This window comes from Acinonyx jubatus, chromosome F2, assembly GCF_027475565.1.
Source record: "Acinonyx jubatus isolate Ajub_Pintada_27869175 chromosome F2, VMU_Ajub_asm_v1.0, whole genome shotgun sequence".
Classification (NCBI taxonomy): domain Eukaryota; kingdom Metazoa; phylum Chordata; class Mammalia; order Carnivora; family Felidae; genus Acinonyx; species Acinonyx jubatus.
The window spans coordinates 18,623,363-18,647,663 of NC_069394.1; the positions used below are offsets into that span (position 1 = coordinate 18,623,363).

Here is a 24,301-nt window from a genome sequence, read left to right on the forward strand (position 1 = left end):
AAAATGTATTTAGCTTCTGCTCTTTCATTTTGTGTTACAAAGTGAACACAGGACAATTAAACTGACTGGTGATGAAACACTCTTCAGGCAGAATGGCAGAATCTAGAAATGGCTGCCTCTCGCTGTAGAGCAGAAAATTCCATGCTTCTTTGGTCCTGTACAAGAAACTGTGTGGAAAAGGGCTTTCAGAACCCAACACCACTGACTCATAGGATGGAACCCAGGACTCGCCCCTTAACCAGAGGTTTTATCATGTGTTCTTGGTTTATAGACCCCAATTCTGGCTGCCAGACAGGGCACTCATAGCTTTTTAACCTGAACAGACAGGGACCGCATGTTTATCCATCCTGGGCCTCTGACATCTGATGCCCAGCTGCGATTACGCCAGAAGAACGGATCCCAAGGCATTGTTTGGTGACTTCTCCCAGGGAACAATCCTCAGGGAGGGACACAAATCTCTCACAGATCCCGGGGGAGGGAGGGTCCAGAGCTGAGGCTGCAAGGGAACTCAATAGGGAAATTTTTGCTGGCTGTGCACATAGGATTTGGGGTTTTAGAAAAAACTAAAGTGTTGCTAATGGACCATTTACTTCTCAGAGAAGACAATCACAGGATTGTATATTTTCTTTTTAATACATGTTACAACCACCTCTATACTCTTATGTGGAATGCATACCTACATGTGCCCCTATGGCTCTTTTACATTAATACTCTTTAATTTTCTCATTCATTCATCCATTCATTCATTCCCTCATTAGTATTAAATGCCTGGATTGTGTCAGGCACCATACTAGGGACTTGGAACACAAGAAGGAATGAAAAGTACTTCTTCAAGAGGTTCTCTGTTCTCTCTTCAGTGGTGGCAGACAACAGCAAGAAAATAATTAAAATGCATTTTGAAAAGCTCGTATAGAGGCCCAATATATACAAAGTCTTTAGGGGAAAACTTCCATTCATCCAGACATCCAGTCCTAGCATAAATATGTGCTGGTCCTTATACCATCAGAGACTAATAGATTTGCTTTTTGATAAAATGGTAAAGTAGAAGGTGGGAAAAGGCACAGATGAAACAAGGTTGTTTGACAAGAGAAAGAGTTACTTCCGAGGAGCCAGACATTTTGCTCCTATCCATGAAGGCAAAGACTCAGCTCTTTAGTACGCTGTTGGCACAGACTTAACTTGTGGTCGACCAAATCATGACCACATCCACCACCACAAGTTTTATGGAATTTTATAAAAATTGTTTGCCTACCCCTTGTACTTTCTCAACTACTTTTTTTAAAAAACTCAAATGGCGAATTTTATCATTTTTCCTATTAAATTTCACCCTATTTGTTGGATCCAATCTCCAAATATGGTGAAATCATTATGAATTTTGCTCCTGTCATCTATTATTGTAACTACTCCACCCAGCTTTATGTCATCTGAAAATTTCACACACATGCCTTCCTTCCCTTTGCCTTTGTCCAATCCATCTGCCACATGGCAACCAGAATGATCTTCTAAAATAAAGACCTGATTTTCTTATTCTTCATCCACATATAATTTAAATATGGCTTCCCATCATGACAAATAGCCTAGCATGGAATTCAAGGACACAATTTGTTCACAATTTTCCCTTTGTTTGGTTCTTCTTTTATTCCTGACAGGCACCTTCCCTTACCCCCAAACATATTTTCAGTAGTTCTCAGAACTCAAGGTATACCCACTGCTGTCTGCCTAGCTCTGCTCTCCCTTCTAGGATCCATTTTTTTCCCTTAATCTTCTCTGATAATTACTATTCATACTTCAAGCCCCGGCCACTTTATATGTTCTCTGGGAAGCCTTCTCTGGACAAATCCACACCCACAGCCCCCACCTCAGGCTGGTGTTCCGATCCCTGTGCTTTCGTGATAATTGACAACTTGTTTTGATCTACTTTGCTGTACCTCAGCTAAAACCAGAGAAAAGGTGCTGTCTAGGGCTCCTTCCAGGAATTGTTTTCCAGAATTTCTGAATCAAAAATGAACAGCCAAGGTTTACTTTGAATGAAGTATGGGAATTGTATTGATATCAACATGGAAAGCAGTTTCTGGTAGTTCTGTTCAAACTTTTTGAAAAAAATAATATTAGATAATGATGGGGTCAACATGTTTAAAATGTTTTGCATGTTCACATGTGTATTGGATTCTAGAAATTCAAATACAGTAAATCATAGGGCCTAATATTAAGGAGTTCACAGCTGAGAAAGGAAATATTTAAGAGTTATATTGTTGCTGCTCAAAGCTGGACCACCAGCAGTGTCATTACCTGGGAATGTGTAGGAAATGCAGATTTTCAGATCTCACCATCTGGGAGCATGTCAATCAGGATGTACATTTTCCCAAATTCACAGGTGATATGTATGAACATTAGAGTTTGAGAAGCTCTGAGCTTTAACTAATATGAAAAGTGGCATGTTAGCATATATACAAATCAACAAGGCAAGAAAAAATTTTTTGATAAACACTGCAATTGTGCAGTAATTTAATTTTTTGCCATAACCTAGAGACAACTGGTTAATACACTATGGGAACAAACAATGAAATAAAAATTAGGACTATCTCAATTTTTCCTGGTCAGGCTTTTAAAGAATACCTGGGCTTCCAAATCATCCTCTATCCAGCATGAAGCATAAATGACAAGACTGGTTTAAATTTATGCCCCTTTGATACTGGGCAGCTGCTGAGCTAATTTCATGAGGAAATGGCTGGCCACTGGTTTCATTTTCCCTTCCAATGGGATCCACAATATGGTGTGGTATAATGATGAGAACCATATTAATCAGGAATTTGGACTGTGCTCTTGACTTTGATGGAGTTTAGAATTTAACAATGGGCAAATCATTAACCTCACTTCAATTTCATCCCTTGTAAGAGTCTGAGATTTATGAAGTGCCTGTTATAGGGGTTTTGAGAGGAGTTTCTTTAAATTTGGTTCATAAATTTATTCAATACACAATTATTGGGTATTGCTGTGGCCTGGACTCTATATCCTCTATATCTGTTTCCTCTTTGCTCTTAAACCTATATTTCTCTACCCTTAACCTCAAAAACCCCTATGTGAAAGTTTTATATATGTGTTTTTCCAATGACACCAAACAATTCAATAGTGATAGTATCTAATTGGAGATAGCATCAGATCTCACAAGTTGACAGCTGAGTCCCACAAGACTGCCCCCACCTCTGATGCCAATTTCAAATCTAGGTGTCATCTGTGATTCTGACCCATTTAGCTATGGGAACCTTCAACTTCAAGACCTAGTATGAGTTACCACGGAACTGTACATGAACCTAGTACAGGATCTGGAGAAGCTGCAGGAGGAGAGCCAAGGGAACCAGGTGAGCTGCAGTTTTGGCTGCGGCTCCACGAGGTAAGCCAGCACGCCTGCCGGTGAACCGTAACAGTGCCAGACCCAACATCCGCCTTTCCGATGTGAACACAGACGCTTGGTACTTCAGCCTTTCAAATCTCTGCAGACTTCTCTATTGCCAAGTGCTAACTCTGAAAATGCAGGAATGGGGATTCTGGAAATTGTAGTCCCAGCGTAGCTAAATTGCCACAGTACAAAGTTCCCACGATGGACTTATTGAAAAGGTGGAAAGATCAAGTGCCTGCAAGGGTCAGATAATTAAAATTAATAAATAGAAGGTTCCCAGGACCTTCTCCTTGGGTTGGCTTAGTTAGTTAAAGGAGCTCATAGAATTCAGAAAAATATTTATCTATGTTTACCAGTGTATTATAAAGAGTATTATAAAGGATACAGATGAACAGCTAGATGAGTAGGGCAATGTATGTGGGTAGGGGCTTGAAGCTTCTAGGCTTTCTCTGAATTTACCACTCCCTTTCACTTCCACACGTTCAACAACCCAGAAGCTCTCCCAGCCCCATCCTTTTGGGTTTTATAGAGGCTTTATTATGTATGTATGACTGAATAAATCATCAGCCATTGCCAATTGGGTCAAACTTCCAGCCCCTCTCTCCTTCCTAGAGATCAGGAAAGTGGAACTGAAACTTCCACCCACTAATCATAGGGAAGGCTCCATTGTCAACCAACTCTCATCCTTAGGTGCTTTCTAAAACTAACCTCATTAACATGAACTCAGGTATTTATTTTAAATTTGTTAGGAATAACAAAACACCTTTACTGCTCTCATCATTTAGGAAATTCTAAGGGTTTTAGGAGCTCTTTGCCAAATATGGGGACCAAATATATATGCTGTATTATAGATCACAATATCAGAGAAAGAGGGGACAGGCAGCAGACCAGGCCAAAGAAGGTTTGCCTGTAGTACATACATAATGGAAAGACAAGGAACCCTATCTCTTGGGTTAGTGATAACATGAAGGCCCCATATGGTTAAATTTCAACCATTTTATTACCGACATGGATAGCCTTCTCTATTTTTCTTTCTGGATTCCTTCCAGAATCTCTATCCAGTGCCCCCATTAGTAGCACAAGCCTATTTTGACCATAACAAAAACATTAGCCATCTCATTTGAGCTAAGGGCTAACTATTGTAAAATTTATTATAAAACTGGAAATGATGAAAGCAGCAACTATCCAAACATATATGATTCAGAGAAATTTAAAGGTTGTTGATAACCTTCCACAAATATATTTTGCATTAAGATGTAGAGAATAAATAGATGGCTACTTGTAGGTTGGTGCCTTAGAGTTTGATGGAGCAATAGCTTGGGTGTAAACCTTATGGGGCAAATTTGATGAACAACCAAAAAAGAATCTTCTGGTTTTGTATTATTTTCCAGTTTCTTAAAGGAACTAAAGATTATCTTAAGATTAACCCTTTGCTAAACAGAACCAAAGACCCAGAGATTCTGACATTGCAACCAATCTAAAATTCCTGAAGTTCTTCATCACATGCAATGATACAAATAGAACTGATATTTAGATGGCCCACGTATTTTAACAACCATGTCACAATAGTTAAAATTGTGAAATAATTCTATATCTTTTAGTGAAAAGTCATACCCTGAACCTCTTCTCTGTTAATAAATGTTTTGAAATTCACCCCTAAGTTGAAGCTTTGGTGTTCATGGTCACGTTGGTGCAATGATGTAGTGAGATGATCTGGAGATCAAAGAGAGAAGTTTGAGCCTAGTCTCTACCATTAATTTGGGATGCAATATTTGACAGAGCCTTTAACATCTCTCTATTTCTTTTTGTTTTTTCATTTAAAACATTAAAAATGGCAATGCAACTCCTCCCCCTACCTTGTAGGACGGCAATAATCAAACAAGATTATGTGAGAGCCTTTTATGTTAACCACAACAATAGATAACATGTGGGAAGATTATTATGCACCAGAAATTCTATTGGGTGTTTTACATCCTTACCTGATTTCCCCCACACAATGCTATTCAAGAGAAATGATTAAGATTCCTATTTCATAGATGAAGAAATTGAGATTGTGAAAGAGTAGATCACCCAAGGTCATATAAATGGAGTTTTGGCAGAATTAGGGCTCCACCCAAGATCACTCTGCCTCTAGGTTTCAGCTAGTCAGTAGAACATTAGAAGAAATATTAAGAATAGCAAGACTTTCCTAGTTTCGCTTTTAAGAACACACATAAGCATTTGGACAAAGGTAATCATGGGTAAGACCTTGACTGCCAAGTAATATCTCTTTAAAAGTCTGACTCTGGCAATTAAAAAAAATGTCAAAATAAAAATCCAATTTTTCTTGGTTCACAGACTATATGCCTTATGTCAGCCACCTAAAACATAAGCGAGAGCTCTTTTAACAAGACCAGGACACAGAAATGTTTTTGATCAAATTTTCCAATTTCTGTAGTCCTCTGATGACAAAACATGTTACAGCCATTTTTCCAGGACTCGGTAAGTTTCTCTATGGTCAAGGTGTGCTGGAAGGAGAAGGGTTCATCTGGCAACATCTATGGACTTAATGAGAAGCAAAGCAGCCTTAAGCATTGAGCCCATATGTTTACTAGTTGGCTTGTCTCCCCATCTGGAAAAAGATTGAGGGCATGGAAAAGTCTTTGACCCTGAAATAGGGTAGGAGGCAATGAACCTCTGCTGACCACAGATTCAGACAACCATGTTGAAGCCACCCAGGAACAACGGTGAAAAGAATTCTAGGCAAAGGCTAGCCTAGTCTATATTCTACTTTTGGGAAAAAGTTTCATGATTATGACCATTTCAAGAAGGTAATGGAATCTGTTCTTAAGATTTGTTCTTTTCCTCATACTCATGGATACATGCTACTCTAGTCTTCTTCCCCTGTGGTGGGGCACTCGAGGTTCTCATACTCTTTTCCCTAGTTCTATCTAAATCCATTCTCAAGAAAGGATTTGATAAACTCATTCTGGGAGAGTATTACTTAAGCAAGTTTCATGGTGCTCTCTTTCCCAGAGAGACTTACATTTTAATGAGCAAAGCAGCCACTACTATAGAACCATCTAAGAAGTCAGCAATGTGAAAAGTAGGGTTATGGATTTCTGACTAATGAATCTGAAATCTTATTTCTGTTGTACGGCCCCATATAAACTATTTTACTCTCTGCTACTTCATGGAGGGTTTCTGAAGGTAAATACCAAACTTATAAAATAGAGAAAAGTATAAGAGAAGCCCTGAACACATAAAACACTTCAAAACATCTGTATTGTACTCAGTGCCTGAAATTCCCTTATTCTTTTTCCTTCCTGCTTCCCCAAAAGATGAGCCTCAAATATTGACTCACGTGAAGCCTTCCCTGAACTCCACTGAAGCCTACTCTTCTTCTGTGCTCCTGTAGTGCTGTATAAATCCATCACCTTGTAAATATTTGTTTAACAATCTGCCCATTCATCTGTTAGGTGCTAAATCAGACTTTTTCATCTCTGAAGGCCTAGTTACAAGCTCACGCCCACACATAGAAAGTACTTAACAAACACTAAGAGAATGATAAAGGATGTGCACTAGAAGTAAGCACAAAAGTTTGTATATCTTACTTAGTTTCAAAAATGGATTTGGACTAGCTGCCAATATTTAACAATTGAAACACTTCACATTAAAACCTATATTCCTGCAAATTGGTGCAGCCGCTCTGGAAAGCAGTGTGGAGGTTCCTCAGAAAATTAAAAATAGACCTACCCTATGACCCAGCAATAGCACTGCTAGGAATTTATCCAAAGGATACAGGAGTACTGATGCATAGGGGCACTTGTACCCCAATGTTTATAGCAGCGCTCTCAACAAGAGCCAAATTATGGAAAGAGCCTAAATGTCCATCAATTGATGAATGGATAAAGAAATTGTGGTTTATATACACAATGGAATACTATGTGGCAATGAGAAAAAATGAAATATGGCCTTTTGTAGCAACGTGGATGGAACTGGAGAGTGTTATGCTAAGTGAAATAAGCCATACAGAGAAAGACAGATACTATATGGTTTCACTCTTATGTGGATCCTGAGAAACTTAACAGAAACCCATGGGGGAGGGGAAGGAAAAAAAAAAAAAGAGGTTAGAGTGGGAGAGAGCCAAAGCATAAGAGACTGGTAAAAACTGAGAACAAACTGAGGGTTGATGGGGGGTGGGAGGGAGGGGAGGGTGGGTGATGGGTATTGAGGACGGCACCTTTTGGGATGAGCACTGGGTGTTGTATGGAAACCAATTTGACAATAAATTTCATATATTGAAAAAAAAAAACTATATTCCCTATTTTTCTTTTAAAAACTGTCTGACAATATTGTGTTCAATAAACTTCAATAAACTCAATAAATCTAATATAGCTGAAGTTTATATTATCAACTTCCTTCACCCTTTGAAGAAATGAACTTAGAATTATTATTTTTTTAATCTGGGAGTAGAGAAGTCATCCCAAGTATGACACAAAACCATAAACCATACAAGAAAATATTAATAAAGTTGACCAAAAAATCAAAACTCCTATATAAAAAAATTAGCAAAAAGAAAAACAAAAGACAAATATCACAAATAATGAGAGGAAAAAGACTGTATGCATGTGCAAGAGGTCAATTTTCCCCAAACACACAGAGTTTCCACAAAGCAAAAAGAAAAACCTCGATCACTGCACTCCCCATGCCACAAATGGTCTGCCCCCTTTAGATGGGCCACGTGCTTTCTTTCTTAAATCCAACCTGCTTCATTTATTAATTTTAATTATTTGACCCTTGCAGGCACTTGATTTTCCAACTTTTGCTCTAAGTCCATCGTGGGAACTTTGTACCGTGTCAATTCAGCTACGCTGGGACTACAATTTCCAGAATCCCCATTCCTGCATTTTCAGAGTTAGCACTTGGCAATAGAGAAGTCTGCAGAGATTTGAAAGGCTGAAGTACCAAGCGTCTGTGTTCACATCGGAAAGGCGGATGTTGGGTCTGGCACTGTTACGGTTCACCGGCAGGTGTGCTGGCTTACCTCGTGGAGCCGCAGCCAAAACTGCAGCTCACCTGGTTCCCTTGGCTCTCCTCCTGCAGCTTCTCCAGATCCTGTACTAGGTTCATGTACAGTTCCGTGGTAACTCATACTAGGTCTTGAAGTTGCAGGCTGGCTGTTGGTGAGCATCCGAGGTAGGTTCTAGCCTGCCATCATAGGTTCTAGGTCATCTTCTTGGGTTTCGGGAACCATCCCCACACACCTCATAGCCATCTCCTCCATCCCCCGTCATTAACACCAGTCATCTCAGGTTGCCACCCCTGAAACAAGTAAGAGACATCCTGATACATAAACTGTTTAAACAGGTCCCACGATTGCCTAAGGCCAAGTCCGTATAATAAATCACAATTGTTTTGCTTCTCTAATAGAACCCTGATACATCTCTCATGATTCTGAATCAGAACTATTGATCATGATAGTGAGGGCTTTGCTGACATGGGTTGACTCCTGAACATTAAGATCATGACCTGAGCCAAAATCAAGAGTCAGAGGCTTAACCTATGGAGCCACCCAGGTGCCCTGATCCTTGCTTTTCTAATGCAAACAGAATAATCATGATAATAGTCAGAACTAACATTTATATATTATTTACAAAACAATTTTCACATATACTATCTCATTTAATGCACAGAAAAATCCTCCATGGCATTTCAAACTATCTCCGTTTGATAGATGAGGAAACAAAGACTTCAAAAGTCAAAGTAATTTGCCCAAACTTACACAGCTGGACTAAGCCAGGGTCAAAGCCAAACACTGAAGGCAGCTGGAAAAGCGTTACAGTCTCACATCCGAATTCAGAATTTTACAACACCTCTTTCCCAGCTGTGTGATCATGGGCAAAGAAATCTCACGAGACTGTTGTAAGAATGGAATGAAATATCATGTAAAAAATAACATGTGAAGTCATGGGGCACCTGGGTGTCGCAGTCGGTTACGTGGCTGGTTCTTGGTTTGGGCTCAAGTCATGATCTCGAGGTTTGTGAGTTTGATCCCTGCCTCGGGGTCCGTGCTGGCGGTGCTCTACGCACTGAAGATGCAGAGCCTACTTGGGGTTCTTTCTCTCTCTCTGCCCCGCCCCCTGCTCGCACTTGTGCTCCCTGTTTCTCTCTCAAAACAAATAAATAAACTTAAAAAACACGTGAAATATTTAGAAAGGCACCTTGAATATAGTAGTGACTCAAAAATATTATCAGTTATAGCAATATTAATAATAAAAGAAGAAATCTATAACGTAAATGAATTCGTAAACACATGTTAAATAGATAAAGACTAAAAGCAGAGAGGGGTTTACTTACTCCTTATGTCATCTTGGACAAGTTTTTAGATTTCTACAATCCCCATTTTCATGGTCTGCAAGTAGGAATGATGCCACCAGCCTGCTGACCTCACCTTCCTGGTGCGTAGCTATCCTCTCCTATACTTCCCTCCCTTTTCTTCTCTCCAATCATGCTTAATACCCTTTCTCATATAGTAATTACTGACATTCTTTTCTTTTCCTTCTGGGACCCTAAGCCACAGTCATCAGAATCATCTTTGTTATTCCCCACCCCACCCCAGGACCCTCAGTTTATCCTTTTTCCCTCACAAGATTGCTGGAGAACTTCTTTTTTCCTTTCTAGTACACATATATTTGACATATCCTTCTCCAATCATCTAAGTAACCTCAAATTTCTATGCACCTCCAGGCTATGCTGTATTCACCAAGATGACAATAACTCTTATTGATCCATCATACAAGACCACGAAGACAAAGCTTAGCTTGGAAAAATAGGACAAGCATTTGGCAACTTGCTTTGTCAAGTGCCTATGGTTCTGCCCATGGTGCCATTTGCTCTTAATTTCCACATTGATGCTTCAGTACTTTTGCCTTCTACTAAAATACCTCCACGTAAAATTGCCATTACTGTTAATTCTCGTAACAGTGCTGATAGCAGGTCACATGGCAAAAGAACACCCCATCTACCCAGAAGTAGTTTAACCTAACCACCCTCATCTTAGCCCATCTTCAGTCCATCTTCCAGAACACAGGAATGCTTCAAATCCTACTGGAGCTCAGGCATTCTCCAGAACACCCACTGGAGCCCCATCCAGGCTCGTATCCCCCACTTCCAAATGCCGCACCTGTTGCATTGGGCCATATTTTATTTTGACATTAGGGTTTTTTTTTCTTTTTAAATGAATTCCATTTTTGCTTTGTGTAGTATAAAGCCTTCTGTTTTCAATTGATTTTCTTTTGTTAATCATCTCTTTCAAAATACCCTCTTCAGCGTTCACTTTATTTCCTTTCATCTTCTCATTCATAAATCTCCAAAGCTGTTTTACTTTAGTTGTTTTTAAACTATCATCCAGTCCACGTCCTTTGTCAATGTATTTGTAGCAGAGCCAGCATTGGCTCCACCATTTCTTGTGATGAAGGCTTCTCTCCTCTGCAAATATATACATATAGATTTCTAAGACTCTACAGAGATTTCTAAGACAGTGTTTTCTCTGTATAACTAAAATCTATTTAATAGGTTGGGGAAATTTTGGGGTGGTATATGAGTTGGTTTAAAAATAGTGGAAACAGGTAATGGGCTCAAATTAGGTTACATGACAGTTATTTTTATCCCTCTGTCTCTTATTAGGTTTATCTCATCAATAAAAATTTACTGAAAATCTGCCATATATCATGCATCATGCTGGGTACAAGTGGCTGCATGTGGAGCAAAACATATATAATCCTTCCCCTGATAGTACTTACAATCCAATGTCAGGGACCAATAATAGCCAAGTGACCAAATAAATAATGAAATACATTAGTTCCTTATAGCATGGGCTGGATTCTGTCATAGGAAACAACAACAATAACATATTAGGGGTTAAAGTAACAAAGGCTTGTTTGTCACTCTTAGTGGGTTGGCTGGGGATCTGCTCTTCATCATTCTCTCTTTGGGACTCAGGCCAACAGAGCAGCCATGACTAATCTATGTTTCTTGTGTCTGTAGCAGAGGAAAAGAGAAAATAGTGACTCACACTGTGGTTCTAAATTCTTTCTCCTAAAACTGACTCACATCTCTTCTGCTCACATCTTATTCGTCAAGGCATGTCATGTGTCCACACCAAGTTACAAGGGGTGACTAGGGATAGTAAAAGAAATGCACTCTGTCCACATGCCAGAGGAGTGGCAATGGAAAGCTAATGAAGACCTCTAACAAATATTAAGAAGAGACTGTGTCTTCAACTATCTGCCAATTCGAATGCTTTGATTTTAAGTTACAGAAAACCAAACTCGATGTATCTGAAATAAGGAAATTCCACAAAGAAGAAGTCTAATAATGGGACAGACTCCAGCATGGATTGATTTAATGGCTCAAATCATCCATGACCCAGGTGATTTTCATCTCTCTGATCTACAATCTTCAGTAAATTTGCTTTGCCTTCAGACTGACTCCTCTCTTAGTCTCAAAACAGATTCAGCTCGGGGCTCCTGGGTGGCTCAGTTGGTTAAGCATCAGACTCTCAAATTTCAGCTCAGGTCATGATCTCATGGTTTTGTGAGTTCCGAGCCCCGTGTCTCCCTCTCTCTCTCTACTTCTCCCCCACTCACGCTGTCTCTCTCAAAATAAACAAATAAAATTTTTTTAAAAAATTTAAAAAATAGATTCAGGTAACCTATTGAGACAAGAAAATGTGTAAATGAAGAAAGTAAGAGGATGATTTCTTCCTATGTCTCCTTAAGAGAAGAAACATGTGAAACCTCAGATTTTTCCATCAAGTCCCATTGGGTCTTATGCTGGTTCCCAATCCAACTTTCATCGAGGAGAACAAGATTGCTCTGATTGACTTAGACTAAACACTTGGAGATTAATGGGCATTGGGGAATATACCACCCTGTGAAATTCTCTATGCCTATAATACCCTTTGGCACATACCAGACCTTCATACATGCGTGTTAAAATCGTGTATATATAAGTACACAACAATAAAGGACATTTCATTTCACACCGCTTTCTACGATTCCCTGTATAAATAACATTTAGTTTCGATGTTGTGTTCTTAATGTATAACTAAAGGGTACCGTATTAGTTTACTAGGGCTGTTGTAGCAAAATGCTATACACTAAGCCACGTAAACAACAAAAATGATCTAAAACAAGGTGTCAGCAGCCTTGGTTCCTTCGGTGAGTGAACAATCTATCCCAGGTCTCTCTCCTTGGCTTATAGATATTTTAAGTTCAAATGGCATTCTCCCTGTATGCATGCCTGTGTCCAGACTTTCCCCTTTTATAAGAACACTGATGGTATCAGATTAGGGCTCCACCCCCTATGACCTCTCCTTAACTAATTACATCTGCAACAACCCTGTTTCCATATAAAGTCACGTTCTGAGGTGGGTGCTGAGGGTTAGGATTTCAACATATGAATTTTGGAGGGGACATAATTTAACCCATAACAGATGCTATAACAAGCAGCCATAGGAAATTGGCAATTATTTCCTGGGTGTATGTTTTTAAGATTTTCCCTTACGACGTCTCTCAAAAATAATTTCTTTTATTTTTTTGGTGTCATTGTAAACATATATGTTTCCTCAGAAACTTGTATCTATATATTTTCATATTATTGACAATTGTGAACCTTATACCCAATTCCATGTCTCTTTTGTTGCAAAATCTTTTTTTCTATATTTCTGTATATAACATTGTCCTTCCTTTTGCTTCAACTTTTTTATATTTATCTTGATGTCTTTATCTGTTTTTACCCGATTATTGTTTTTTAAATAACATATCATTTCAATGTGAGTAGGGAAGGAGGGAAGAAAGGAAAGAAAGAAAAGAAGAAGGGAAAGAAGGGGAGAGAGGGAGAGAAAAACAGAGGAGCAGGAAGAAAAGGAAGCAGGAAGGAAAAAGCACTAATGATCAGCATTTAGAACTTCCAAAACTGTAATAGCATTTGAGAAAACATTAGCATTTTTTTTTCAAATTTAGCAATATTATACATATGTCTATATTTTTCCTGTTTATCTTCAACACGCAGATTGAATTAAGATATAAAAATTTAAGAAAGATTCAGTAAAAGTACAATAAACTATCAATTCAGATTAATGGATAAAAGTGAAATGAAATGATGACATTCTATGGTGTATTCACAAAAGAAAATAGCTTTTTTCCTTTCAAATCCCTGTGCTATCGTGAAACAGGACAGCAAAGTTTTAGTAAATAGAGATTTCTTGAAGATATGTTTTAATGCATACATAGGAATAATTGTTAGTTAAGATATGAACCTAATTTGTAAGTGAAGACTAAAGTGTTCGGAAAAATTTTAAATTTCCTTTCGATTTCAGTAACAAGAGCCACTGAAAGTTATTAAAGACTTTCTGCATGCCAGCAAATATATACTAATCACTTTACTTACTATATATAAGCCTCACAATCAGCCTATGAAATATGTGCTACTATTATTACCCTTTTACAGATAAGGATATAAGGCTCAACCAGTTAAGTTTCTTCCCAAAATCACTGAGCTAGAAACAGGCCACGTTGGGCGTAGAACCAGCCTGGCTGACCTGAAAGTCCATGATCTTAAAATCTTACTCCTCTCCCAAATGAAAGGTCACCCTCCTTTCAGGTTTTTACTATTCTTCAGTCTCCTTTCTAAATTATAACACATTTTGATTAAGGGTGTCTTTATTATATCGTTGGAAGCTAATAACTAAATAAACTAGAGATAATTTAGAAATGAGCTTGGTAAAAAAAAAAAGATCACTATATTCTCCTCATATCTAATTATTATGAGAAAAAATAAAATATTTAGGAAAATCTTAAATATTGAAGTTCTTAATACCCTCAAATAAAATATTTTTAAGTTAGTAAGTAATGAGTTTACTTCATTAATATATTTTTATAGTAGGCTTATGTGTGATATGGCATTCTGTATTTGTTTATCTATTGCTATGTAACAAATTACCTCCAAATAAGTACTTAACACAGCAGTTATTATCTCCCAGTTTCTGGGGTCAGAAATCCAGGCTTAGCAAAGGTGCATATCTCTGTCTCAGATCGCTCATAAGATTCATATCAAACTACAAACCAGGGCTACCATTTCATCTGAAGCATTGGGTAGGGAAGATTCACTTAGAAGCTCACATATAAGCTCACATTGTGGGGAAGATTTAGATCCTCTCAGCTTTTAGACTGAGAGGCTCAGTTCTTCAACGGCTGTTGATGGGGGGCCTTCCTCAATTATTTTCCAGGAAAACCTCTCCATAGGGCAGCCAACTTCCCTCAGAGCAAGCAAACAAGACAGCAAGAGAGGAAGAGCAAGACACAAGCCAGTCTTTTTGAGACCTAATATCAAAAATGAGATCTCATCCTGTTTGCTGTACTCTATTTCTCAGTAGCGAGTCAGGAAGTCCACTCTTATCTACTCTAGGGGAAGGGAATTCATACCAGGAGGTGAGGATCATGGGGGCCTTCTCAGAAGGCTCCTTTCACAACAGTTCTACATCATTCATGATCTGTATCTACAATCTACTTGATAATCACCACTGACAAAAATCTTCATTCACACAGTAGGTAATAAAAAAATTTTAAATCAATTTTATCATCATTCAGAAGTTTACAACAGTTGAGAGGTGCCTGGGTGGCTCAGCCGGTTAAGTATCCAACTCTGATTTCGGCTCAGGTCATGATCTCACGATCACGAGATCAAGGCCCCTATCAGAATGGGCATGAAGCCTGCATGAGATATTCTCTCTCTCTCTCTCTCCCTCTCTCTCTCTCTCTCTGCCCCTCCCCTGCTCACACACGTGAATGTGCTCTCTCTTGCTCAAAAAACAAATAAATAAATACACTGTAAAAAAGAGTTACAACCGTTGAAATTACATTTGAAGATAGTAATAGTTGTTTCACTGACAAATGCGATGTTGAACATTTTTGTGATACTTCAAATGAACTCTGACTCCAAACCTTTTCCTCCCATTTTTTAAAACAATGAGAAATCTCAAACTTGCAAACCGTGCATGAATTGTGCAAACGAAAATGGATGCTACCAAACAGGGGCACAGCTTGAAACACTCAGCAAGAGCCGGTGTATGAGAAGGTCAATGCTTGCGGCTGCCTGAAGAAGCCCCACTCATGAGGAACTCCTGCCTAAATTCACATTCTACTTCAGCCAGTCATGCCGTGGTCTGTGCACCAGATTCCTTAGACACTAGGACATGAAATTCCCCAGCAGCTCCAGGACCTCTCATTCATGGCGGTCAGTAGCCATTTGGCAGCTTGCTGCTGAGACAAAAAACTTACTTGAGCATACCTATACTACTTCACTGGCATACAAATCACCCAAGTATCTTGCTGATATTCAGAATCTGATGAAGTAAATCCAGCACGGGACCTGGGATTCTGCATTTCAGTGCAAGCTCCTAGGTAATGCTGATGCTGCTGAGTAGCAAGTCTCTGTACAACCAAACTGAATACTAAAGACTGCTACTGCTCATCATTTGTTTTTATTTATTTTTTTATGTTATGTTATGTTGTTATGTTATTGCTGGGAACGATGAGGGAGAACTGCCAGACCCCATTCCTCAAGACTACAATCTGAGGGTGTGGTAAAGAACCTAGTTGTTCTACCTTGAAACCCTCAGATCTCTTTAAGGGTTCTGTTCCCATCCTCCAATTTCAATGGGCTTTGCTACTTAGGGCTCACATCCTGCAAACTTTATTCAGAGGATTACTCACCCACACCACCCTCACTTCCAGAGAACCAGTAGTACTCGATAGTTCATGCCCCACCCGGGGCAGCGTAGCTAATGACTGACCATTGCAGGAGTAGGCAAGCTCAGCGTCCTTATTTCAAGGTAGGGCAAAACCCAAGGTGTACCTTATGTTCCAGAGCTCCTTGCAGAATCAGGCTGAGTCTGAGACTTCGCTAGAAGTTTCTGCCTGCTCAGCTTCTTCCCCTTCTCTATAATGCTTCCCTCACTCCCTTGCAGGTTTCTCTTGGGAATGCTTCCTTGTCAGATCACTTACACCCAAATCTTTGTCTCAGGTACATGCTGGAAGGGGACGCTTGCTGCTTAAGACGACTGACTAGGTCACCCTAGACCCTGCCTTCCTCCCCAAGGACCTAGGACAGCAATATCAATGGCACACGTATGACCAGCACACTCTTTGGGAAGCTCCGAGCTAGAGAACCAGTTTTGTGTAAATACACTGTGTGGCAAGAGCCACGGAACACACAATGGTTTACAGTCTCACTCCTGTTTGCTAATCAACGAGGCAAGACATCCACCTGTTACTGCCATTAGAGGCCCCACGCTATTGACACGGATGTCACAGAACCACCACAGTCACATTTGTAATTGTGGAAAAGAAAAAAACGTATGACAGATGTAGAATTATCTGTAGACTCGTCCAAATCATTTTGGCCAATGATTCCTAATTTTTTTTTAGGAATCAATTTTAGTTGGCATGTGCCCTCCAGCCTCTGCGGTCTTGGCTACAGTGTGTGAACAAGGATGGTGAAGACATTAACAACTGTCTTGAAAGTAGTTGCATTTTACTTTAAAGACAAAACAAGAAGCCCTTAATTTTGCTGACAGACTTTTGGTGTTTGAGCGCTATTTAAAGTGAAACATGGAGAAAAAAAAAAGCCTATGTTGGGAAAGAAGCTACAAATAGCTTCATGAGCTTTATGTAACAGACTAACATCTCATTATTCTGAGTTTGTTCCAACTAGTGGATAATTCAAAGCAACTGCTATTTCCTTTAAATGCCTTGTTATTCTTTAATAAAAATAGCTGAACCTTAGTTCATTGAGACTCACTTATTTTCATGTTTTATTTCCTGCCTCTCTGATTCATTAGGTTTTGCCACTAAGCTCAAATAGAGCTAAGAATTATGACAACTAAAAACAAGCGATAGACTCAGAACTTTGCTTAAATATAGGTATATTTTCCCTATTTGAGAAAGCAGCTTTGGACCCACTCTGTTCCCTGCTGCAGGTTTTAATAACAGTAGTTAAACTGGATGTTTCTTTCTGCAGTTAATCACAACTACTCCCAACAAGACTGAACTTAGCTTTTCCACATTTAAACTGCAGCTGTTTTTCATATGGTGGTGTTCCAGGAAGGACCTGAAGTCTCCTGGCCCCAAGAGAAGGTGGGCAGAGTATGAGAAAGTTCTGTCTTCCATCATTTCCTGCCTTTTCCGTTCCTGGAGCCCTCAAAACAAAATGATAAGTAGTTTCATCCTTAAGAAAATTCTTTCCTCCATCTTTTTTCTCTAAGCAGTTCAAGCATTCAGCAAACAAGTTTTTGGTTACTCATCCCTCTGGAGGGGGAGTGCTAAGGAATATTTTCTGTTACAGTCAAGCTTTTACTATAACAGGTGACACAGGCAGTGACAGAAAGAACTCACTTTTTGTACTCGGTGGATATTTGTCCGATGTCTATCATAGGCCTATGGAGGCAACGGAGATGAACAAGGCTAATTCCTCCACTTGACAATTCCTCCACTTGACAATCCTCATGATTTATTTGGGGTCATATACAAATAAGCCAGTATTTTAAAAACAATGAGATTAATTACTTAAAAGAAATATATGTGACTTAAGCACAGAGGTTAAGTAAATTGCCCAAGTCACATTGTTTTTAAGTGACAAACCAACAACTTGAACCCAGTAACAACACATGTCCGAGCCCGTGATTTTCCCAGCACTATTTCACACTGCTTTTCTATTAAGTAATTCGTTTCACTGTTTTGAAAATATTGGCTTATTTTTGAAGTGAAAGAGTTTTGGCTTTGTTCATCCCTGTCTCCTGTGTGTGTCTTAGTTTTGAAACCCGGGAAATACGGATAAGGCCATGGTACCTTGATTTTAAAGTATCATTTATTTTAAAACACCTTGTTTAATAATAGATAATAAGGGGGAGGAAAAACACGATATTAAATGTACACGTGGCTATAAAACACTACAACTGCTGAAATTAAACTGTGAAGAAATATGAATGTAAGAGGAACACAAGCAATGTCTCAGGAGATTGTGGTGAGGAGAACTGAGAGCATTTATAAAGAACCTTCCTCATCGTTTAATACGTAATAGGCATCTCCCAAATGGTAGAGCTTGCTGCCATCACTGTCACCGAACTCAATTAGGATAGCACTCAGATGTGAAAGGGCTTAACACTCTCACTCATAAGTTGAAGCTTTAGGGTAGATTAATACTTAAGCTGACTCTTCAAGACTCACTATTCAATTTGATAAGAAATGGAACTGCATTTGAAAGAAAGGGGATAACAGGTACAAAGGCATGCCGCTGTGTTGTCTTCTAGGAATCTAAAATAGATGGCTGCAGCTAGACTACCAGGCCTGCAGAGCAAACCAACAGCAGACGCAGCTGCGGCTGCAAGCAGAGCCAGGTTAGGAAGGGTCTTGACCAGGTCCTGGATGGCATGACAGAGAATTTGGGCTCCCAAATGAAAAAAAAAAATAAACAAAGGGCAAACAACAGTTAAAATTAAACTTCTCTACAATTTCACTTGCTGCCGTTGCAGAAGATAATTCACTTCTTTTTAAAAAATTTTTTTAATGTTTATTTTTGAGAGAGACAGAGACACGGACAGAGACAGAGCGCAAGTAGGGGAGGAGCAGAGAGAGAGGGGGACACAGAATCCGAGGCAGGCTACAGACTCTGAGCTGTCAGCGCAGATCCCGACTCAGGGCTTGAACCCACGAGTTGTGAGATCATGACCTGAGCCCAAGTCCGATGCTTAACGGAGCCACCCAGGTGCCCCTGAAGAAGATAATTCACTTCTTCATTTCATTGTCCAGATGGAGATATCTTAAGAGTTCTACAGTTTCAACACCTTTAACACTATGGCAGCAAACTGATGTCTCTCACTTCTGGTGGGCCTGACAAGTCACAGAGCCCTTTCTTGTCAGATGATCACTCTGTACTATGGGATGGGTAGAACAGACTATATTACCACTTTTTTCTGAAGACCTTGATGGTGAGTAGATGGCTAAATGATTCAGCCAAGATTCACATTCATGTGTTTGGACTTCAGAACAGAAGCCTAGCAGGCCTTTCTGGAAAGTACTCTCCTGGGTCTTTCATCATATCAGAATTGGGCTGGTCTATTCTCTCTTCCCAAACACAGTTTCCTCTGGAACTTTCCTCACACCAACTTTCCTGCCCAGAATTCCCCTTGCCCCTCTCCTCATGACTTTCTATTTATCCAAAATCTGACCACCAGAAAACTGCCCACTCAAGTTCTTCACCATGAGAAGACTTCTCTGCTCCTTCCAGCCATAGAAGACTTTTTCTGTGGCACTTCCCTATACTCTTATGTGGCAAGACCAAATTCTTATACTAATAATCTTTGAGCTTCCTTTTACTTCATTTTCTTCCTAATCCTTTCCCCCTGGTGATTCACAGGCATGAACCTCACCTTGAGTGAAATTAGAATTGTAGAACAAGAATTTTAAAAGTGCACAAAGGGCTTAATGTTTGTTCATAATTTTAGTCTAAAAAAAGTACCAAATAAAACATAGGATATAAAAATAAATTGGACATAGAATGACAAAGAACCAGATAGATAATTCATTCCTCTATTCCTACATCTGTACTCAAAGGAAACTATTGGTGGACAATGTGGAAATAAATGTCAGCAGAGCCAGCATCCTGGGATTGCCAACAAGTGAGAGGCCAGTACAAAGTTGATAGACGGACATTTTTGGTCATTCAAGTAACCTATGTCTCCCAAAAAGAGAAGCCAAATTAGAGTCACTTCATTGTAGGAGGGCATGGACCATATGTCAACTGTCCTCTTTAGTTGCTAATGCAGCATCCACAAGAAGGAAATACACAAGGCCCTGGGGCTTTCCCAATCTCCATTAGAACTGACCATAGCCCTCTGTCAGTGCTCCAGGACAATATGAAAGTTGGACCCCTAGGATCTCATGTTGCTGTGGAACTGGCCCAGAAGGCAGGACTCCCTACCTTCATCCAGCTAAATAACTTTAATTCCAAGGGGATGATGTGGAGGGATGTGCAATGTAAAGTTTAGTTCTGGAAATTGGGTAGGACTGGAGAATGGTGAAACCCAATCCTATTACAGTTTTGAATTCTATGCAGTTATTAAATTTTTCATATATTTATGTCTTCACTCCACAACCAGATTTTGAAATACTTTTTGTCTAAGACTAGTCCTATACCTTTGTGTATCTCTAACAGCACTTACAGAAACTAGCTGTGTAAAAAATATCAATTAATTTATTAAGATGGTAACTTTTCCAAAGTTCTTTACATAGTAGTAGATGACCCTGTAAAATTTTAGATTTGGGAATTCTGACCTTTTTAAAATAGTTTCTCCAAAAACCACATTAATTCATGAAGTGAATTAAGTATCAGCAGATATACATACATTTTTATATCACTGGAATTATTATAACTTTTTAAAACATTCACATGCATGTTGTCCTTACCTTTTACTCAAGTTTAGGGTTGCAGGTAAATGGGAAAATAAATAGGCTAGGAATCTTGGGAATAACGCCTTTATGAAGTCTTTCTTGAACAACCACACTCACAGGGAGGAAATGTTCTTCTTAATGCCTTCATTTTTACCATGTTGGTATTTCTATCATAGCTGCAATTATATCATAACCCTCTCCTATTTATATATTTCACTTTCTCTAGAACAGTGGTTCTCAACCAGGAGGCATTTAACAACAAGTGGAGACATTTTTAAGTGTCACAACTGGGGTGGGGGGAGAAAAGAGTGATACTGGCCTCTACTAGGCAGAGACCAGGGATGCTACCAAAGGTCATACAGTGCACAGGACAAACGCTCACAACAAAGAATTATCTGACCCCAAATGTCAATAACTCTGAGTTGAGACTTCACTTTAAAGTGTAAATCTCTTGGGGCGCCTGGGTGGCGCAGTCGGTTAAGCGTCCGACTTCAGCCAGGTCACGATCTCGCAGTCCGTGAGTTCGAGCCCCGCGTCAGGCTCTAGGCTGATGGCTCAGAGCCTGGAGCCTGTTTCCGATTCTGTGTCTCCCTCTCTCTCTGCCCCTCGCCCGTTCATGCTCTGTCTCTCTCTGTCCCAAAAATAAATAAACGTTGAAAAAAAAATTAAAAAAAATAAATAAAGTGTAAATCTCTTGAAGACATCTTAAATGCCTAGGATATAGTAATTTATCAATATTGGAGTAATACACTAAATATTGTTGTAAAAGGAAGCTCTTCCCTCAGGTTGTCTCAAGGGCTGTAACTCCATCTTGGGCCGGATAAACTGTCACTTTTGTTTCTCTTTACAGAACCCAGAGTTTTATATTTCTTCCAAGGAAAAGCAGCAATACGTATATATTAAGTGCTTAGTTATGTGCGGGCACTATTGCAGGCTAGGGATAAAGCATGCATTGAAAAAATTCCCTGTAGCTTATGGTGATACCACCCTGAACACACCCAATCTCATCTCATCTCAGAAGCTCAGCAGGGTCAGCCCTGTTTAGTACTTGGATGGGAGAAACAACTCCCTGCCCAACTCTTCTGCCCTGTTATCTCCAAATAAGGCCAACACACTCTTAATGATTTTTTTAAAGCTTTTTAAAATTATTAATTTAAGGAGGTTTTTTTCTTTTAATTATTACAGAGAAGAATAAGCATAGTTTGTTGGATACTGTCTTAGGAAAACGTAAGACAGAAGAACTCAGATGTCAGTGAGGCCAGACTTCATGTAGATTGCTTCCTCAACTCTTTGGAATTCGCCTTTAACTTCCCATGTTACCTGTTTTTGTATGTGGGTGGGAAGGTCATCATGTCCGTGCAGGTAAGAAGACTTCCATGAGGAAGGCTTCCATATGTGGCCATTGTGGAGCAGCGGGAGACCCTGAGGGTAAAAACATAATGGGGGCCATACTGTAAAGAACATACCAAGGGATCTAGATGTCACTCTGGTCAATGAAGAACTGTTTAAGAGCTATAGTCCATTCTGGAGCTGGCGGTCTGGTCTCTGTTCAGATGTTGGTGTAATTCTGAAATTAATTTCCCTGTGAGAAGTGTTTCACTGACTTGAGGAGCACTCTCCAGTAGAACTTTCCACAATAATGGAAATGTTCTATAATAGATCTTTTGTGGAGGGAACTGAAAAGCTACCTGGCAAAGGGTGCATATCAGGAAAAGGTTAAGAATAAGGCCCGACAATTCAGTAGGACAGCCACTAGCCATATATATGGCTATTGAGCACTTGAGACAGTTAGTGAATTTTTAATTTTATTTCATTTTATCAACTTAAACGTAAATATACTTAATGGATAATGCTTCTGGTACTAGACAATGCAAGTCTAGAAAAATCTCCACTCTAAATTAGTATTGTCTAATAGGAATATAATGAGTGTGATATATGTAATTTTAAGTTTACTAGTAGCCATATTAAAAAAGAAAAAAGGCAAAGTTATTTTCAACAACATATTTCATTTAGCCAATTTATACAAAATAGTATTTTAATATTTAATACACATAAAGTGCGATCATTTACATTATTTTATTGAACTAAGTCTTCAAAATCTGGTACATACTTTACCCTTAATGGCACATCTCACTTTTGCTGCTAAATTTCCATTGGTTAACAGGGAAAATAATCCTTCAAACTCAATACAGAAATATTTGTATGCCACTTGTTTTTAAATTAAAAAAAAATTAATTAAAATGAAATAACATTAAAAATACCCTTGCTACCTCACACTAACCCCATTTCAAGCACCCAGTAGCTCCATGTGGCTTGTGGCTACTGTAGTGGGTAACGGAATTCTGGATAAATAAAAAACAAACAAAATTTAGAGGAAACATAAAGGAGTTGATTTTGTAATGAGACCAAGATAATAAGCGTGAAGAAAAGTTGATGCTATTCAGATTTAGACACCGAGATTTCCTACCAGAACAAAAGTGGAAAATAAAACAACTTGCAGAAATGGAATCTCCCCATTTCCTGTGTGCGCTCTCATTCTCTAGATTGTTCTTTGGGAGGTTGCAGTATTTCCAGTGTGTGAATCTGGCGTGCACTGCTCCCACATGTTCTCTCTGCCCCCACTGAGGAAAACCTCTCTGTCAGTGAAGAGCTTCAGGGACTCAGCCCCGCTCGTGTTAGATCCTCACACTTCATTGTGCTTCACCATTGTGTTCTCAGCAGAGCAGTCCCTGCCTCCACGGAGCCATCACTATCCTGGCTCATGTTACTAGTGTCTCCTTCCCTCTGGGTTAAGCAGCTGTTAAGAAGTACAAAAGAGTACTAGACACTCCGGATCCATCCTCCTCTCTCCATTCCCCGGTCCAGAAATATCAGATGTGAAAAACTGCTTATTCAAAGAGAAACGGCTGAAACTCGTCACCAGGTTCCTATATCCAATTTTCTCCCCCACCTTACTCTCCCAAGTATGAATGAAAAACTGTTTAAAATGTCAGAGGGGAAGACAGGATGTTACCTCTAAAAGGGTGCTCTATCCCTCAGAGTTTGAAGAAACCAGAGTCTCTAATATTTGCAGTCCACATCTTGTGAAGGTTATCCACATCCAGATGCAAAGAAGGCCCCGAAAGGATGTGGGAACTTCTATTAGAGGACCATTGCCAATTGTTGCTTGGAACATCTTTCTTTGGAAACTAGAGACTAGCCCCAAGACACTCACTATTAATCAGCCAACTGGCACATTTCAAATTTTCTATTCTGTTTATGAACAGTCTCATCTTGTCACGTGTTTCAAGGGCTTTCTGTAGGGCATTCTTTTTCTTAATAGACTTCAGGTGCAGAAGGTTGAGTTCATCATTTTCCTCAGTTCATAATATTTTATTATCTTTGGTTCCGACAAGTCCCGCTTATTTATTTA

General features: G+C 39.3%; 1 long non-coding RNA gene across 3 annotated transcripts in view; it reads right to left on the bottom strand.

The window, feature by feature from the left end:
• Window positions 1-22,500, bottom strand: part of LOC113600590 (uncharacterized) — a 219,739-nt gene extending 197,239 nt beyond the window's left edge. For all 3 annotated transcript variants that reach the window (XR_008292630.1, XR_008292629.1, XR_003421647.2), the window contains exon 1: window positions 22,356-22,500. This is a non-coding gene — a long non-coding RNA (uncharacterized LOC113600590). The remainder of the gene's footprint in view (window positions 1-22,355) is intronic.
• Window positions 22,501-24,301: the final 1,801 nt, after the last annotated feature.